Below are 4,342 nucleotides of genomic sequence, written 5' to 3'. Positions count from 1 at the left end.
GGCACTGTGACACACAGAATGTAAGCAGCCTCCAGAAGCTGAAAAAAAGCAAGAAACATCCTCCCCAGAAGTCTTGCTGACATCTTGATTTGAGACTTCTGACCCTCAGAACTGTAAGAGAATAAATTTATGTGGTTTTAAGCACTGAGTGTGTGGTAATTTGCTACAGTGGTCATAGAAAATTAATATACTAGGGGTTGGCACTGTTCTTGTCTCCTGGGCAGTTGTTTCTCAAGTTAGGTGAACTATCCAAGCAGAGGGCAAAGAAAGAACACAGCTCACACCTACACCAGACCATTGACCTCAGATCTCACCTTCTAGTACCTTCTCGGTTATGGTGCTGATTGGAAAAAGGCATGAACACCTTTGCCGTGTCTCAGTTTTGTTTGTCAGCATATAGAATGCTGTATTTGTCACAGTTCTCCAGAAAAATAGTGTGTATGTGTGCACACACACCCTTGGCAAGTGCAAAATCTGATGCAGGAGGCTGAACAGGCTGGAGGTTCACGAAGGAGTTGTAGTTCAAGCCAAAAGATGGCCCACCGGAAGAACCAGGAAGAGTGGGTGTTGCAGATGAATCCTGAAGTCTGTGTCCAGGAGAATGCCTTTTGGCTCAAGAGAGGTCAGCCTTTTTTTCTCTTCAGGCTTTTAAGTGATTGGATGCAACCACTCACATTATAAAAGGCAGTCTGCTTTACTCAGTCTATCAATTTTTTAAAACTAAATTTTGAGGTGGGGGGTGTGCCTGGCTGGCTTGGTGAGTGGATCATGGGGTTCCAAGCTGAAGCCCCATGTTGGGTGTACAGATTACTGAAAAATAAAAAATCTTCTAAAAAAAATTTGGGGGGAAAATATTGTTTTATATTAAACCAAATAGATGAATATATTAAAAATAAACAAAAAGTATTAAATGTGTTCTATTTAAATTTTACTTTCTATTAGTATCATTTAAAAATTTTATTTCAGTATAGTTGACACAGTGTTACTTATATCAGGTTCAGGTGTACAACATGGTGACTCAACAGCATAGGTTATGCCGTGCTCACAAGGGAAGCTACCATCCGTCATAGCACCAATAGCACTGCGTCATTGACTCTGTTCTCTAGGCTGTGCCTTTTATTTCCATGACTTAATCAGTCCACAACTGGAAGCCTGTGACTCCCACCCCCCTGCATACATCTTGCCTACTCACCCACCACTCTTCCCCTGGCAACCATCAGTTTGTTCTCTGTATTCATAGGTCTGATTCTGCTCTTTGTTTGTTTGCTGTTTTGTGTTTTTTAGATTCCACATATGAGTGAAATCATATGGTATTTATCTTTCTCGGTCTGACTTATTTCACTTCACGTAATACCCTCAAGGTCCATGTATATTGTTGCAAATGGAACGATCTCATTCTTTTTTTATGGCTGAGTAATAGTCCACATACCACAAATGGCAAGATTTCATTCTTTTTGATGGCTGAGTAATATTCCGGTGTGTGTGTGTTTATACACGACATCTTCTTTATCCATTCATCAGTTGATGGACATTTGGGCTCTTTCCATAATTTGGCTATTGTAAATAATGCTGCTATAGACATTGAGGTGCACACGCCCCTTCAAATCGGTACTTTTGTAGCCTTGGGTAAATACCTAGTAATGCAACTGCTGGATCATAGTGTAGCTCTATTTTTAGCTTTTTGAGGAACCTCCATACTGTTCTCCAGAGTGGCTGCATCAGCCTTCATTTCCACCAACAGTGTAGGAGGGCTCCCCTTTCTCCACAGCCTCGCCAACACCTATTGTTTGGATACTAACCCTTTATCTGATATGTCATTTGCAGCCCATTTTTTACTGTGATTGTTTTTTGGTATTGAGTCATGTAGGTTCTTTATGTGTTTTTAATATTAACTCCTTTGAGGATATATCATTTGCAAATCTCTTCTCCCATTCAATAGGTTGCCTTGTTTGTCTTGTTGACGGTTTCCTTTGCTGTGCAAAGGTTTTTTATTTTATTTTTTGTTGTTGTTTTTAAAGATTTTATTTATGTATTCATGAGAGACACAGAGAGACGGGCAGAGACACAGGCAGAGGGAGAAGCAGGCTCCCTGCGGGGACCCTGATGTAGGACTTGATCCAAGGACCTCAGGATCATGACCCGAGCCAAAGGCAGATGCTCAACCACTGAGCCACACAGGTGCCCCAAAAGATTTTTATTTTGATATAGTCCCAATAGTTTATTTTTGCTTTTTAGAAATCATATCTAGAAAAATGTCACTACTGCCAGTGTCAAAGAAATTACTGCCTGTACTCTCTTCTAGGTGTTTTATGGTTTCAGGTATCACATTTAGGTCTTTAATCCATTTTAAGTTGCATGTGTATGTGTCTGCATGTATATATATATGGTGTTAGAAAGTGGTCCAGTTTCATTCCTTTGCATGTAGTTGTCCATTTTCCCAGCACTATTTATTGAAGAGATTCTGTTTTCATCATATATTCCTGCCTCCTTTGTCTCCAATTTAAATGTTAAGTCTCATCCAAAAACACCCTTTCGGAAACATCCAGAATAATGCTTGACCAAATATCTGGGCACCCTGCCCCAATCAACTTGACACGTAAAATTAACTACCACAGAAGGCATCTGCATTCACTATGTAATCAAGACTTTTCCCAAAAGAGTACTCCCCATTTCATTTTGTACGAGAATTGTCTCAATGGAAAAGACCCCCGAAGACCTATTCACAACCTAAGTCTATGGGCAACTATTCAAGAAATATGAATCCCTGGAATTTTTGACAGAACGGAGATATGAGTGGACTTCCTTTTTTCTGCTTCTCCACAAGTCAGCAAGCCAAAGCAGTTAGTCTCTGCAAGACGCTCACCCTGCTATAGAGTCTGGGAGCCATCCTCCTTCTCCTTGTTAGGGTAAAAGTATCATCATTTACAATTAACTCCCTACTCACATCACTTGATTTTTCTGGTTTTCTTTCTCTCCTTTCTCTTCTCTCCCCACTCCTCATCTTCTTCCTTTAGTTTTCTTATTCTTTGTCCCTTGTGCTTTTGTGAACTGCTAGGTGAAGGTGAAGGCTTAGAAAAACTAGGTGCTACTCTACTCTCTCTCCAACTCCTGGAAACACTTCTGGGGTGAGAAAAAGTGAGCACAAGATCAAAAGAGAAAAGAATAAAAGTGAGAATGAGAGCTTGTGACTGTGTGTGTGAGAGTGTGACAGCTTGGAACATTTAATGGGGTTTTGAGGTGCTTTTATTTAGGCATATATTCTAAGTGTGTAGGAAGAGACGGATATAAAATTGGGTAGGACTGAAATTATGGGCAAATAAGAGTATAGAGTTGAACTTTATTTGAAATTTACCAATTAAACCCCTACCTGGTGTGACAAATTCACACGCTAAAGATACTAAAATGAGCCAGTTGGGGCTCTTGCTCTCAAGGGACTCATCTGACATGGATTCTTTTATCCTTTTGAACCTGCTCATATTTGTCCCACACAATTGAGCATGAATCCTACACTCACAAAGGTTTCTTCCAGTTTCCTGAATGTCATTCTGTACCCCACACACACCTCCCTGAAGGCAAAGCGATCCTGCTCCCACAAGGCAGTACCCAGCTTCCAATTCCCAGTCTATGATCCCAGAGCATCTAAGTCCATGCTGGGCACAGAACAGTGTGCAAGTTGATAAAAACCTTCTGACTTGGTCACAACAACATAATCTGTCCCAGCCTGCACTCAAGCCTTCCTAATGAAGGCTGGTTTTTCATCTGGTTTGTTTCACGGCAAAGGTTCTATTAACCAAATGTTAATAAAAGAAACCCAGCTTCAGACAGCTGCTGGTGGTTTTCCTTTGCAGTGTATCCAACAGAATCCCATAGCAGCATGGTCTGTGGTTGTCAACATTTTTTGTCTGTGAATGTTCATGGATGATAGCACCGTGGAGCAGATTTCACCTGGCTTCGCCAAAGGGCACAACACAGGGAAGCCCATTCTCCCTTCTTAGACCCAGGGGAGTCACTCAGGGGCTCAGTTCAGAGTACTTCTCATCAGGACTGGTTCACAAGTCCATTGCTAAATTAACCTCGGTTTGGCAAGTAGAGCACAGCCCTTTTAAGTCTTTATTGCTACTAACCAGGTTTCTAAAAACTTTACTCTCCTTTTGCCTGTTTTCAGTGCCAATATTTCATTGGCACTTCTCAGTTCATGCATTTTCAGATGAGCCCTGGCCCGTTTTATCTGCAGCCCCCACCACGTCCCTTAAAATAGCTATCTGGTGGGCAGCCCTGGTGGCTCAATGGTTTAGCGCCACCTTCAGCCCAGGCCTGATCCTGGAGACCCTGGATCGAGTCC

Source organism: Canis lupus, chromosome 35 (assembly GCF_048164855.1).
Source record: "Canis lupus baileyi chromosome 35, mCanLup2.hap1, whole genome shotgun sequence".
In the NCBI taxonomy this organism is placed as follows: Eukaryota; Metazoa; Chordata; class Mammalia; order Carnivora; family Canidae; genus Canis; species Canis lupus.
Note: the sequence above shows the minus strand (reverse complement) of the source record.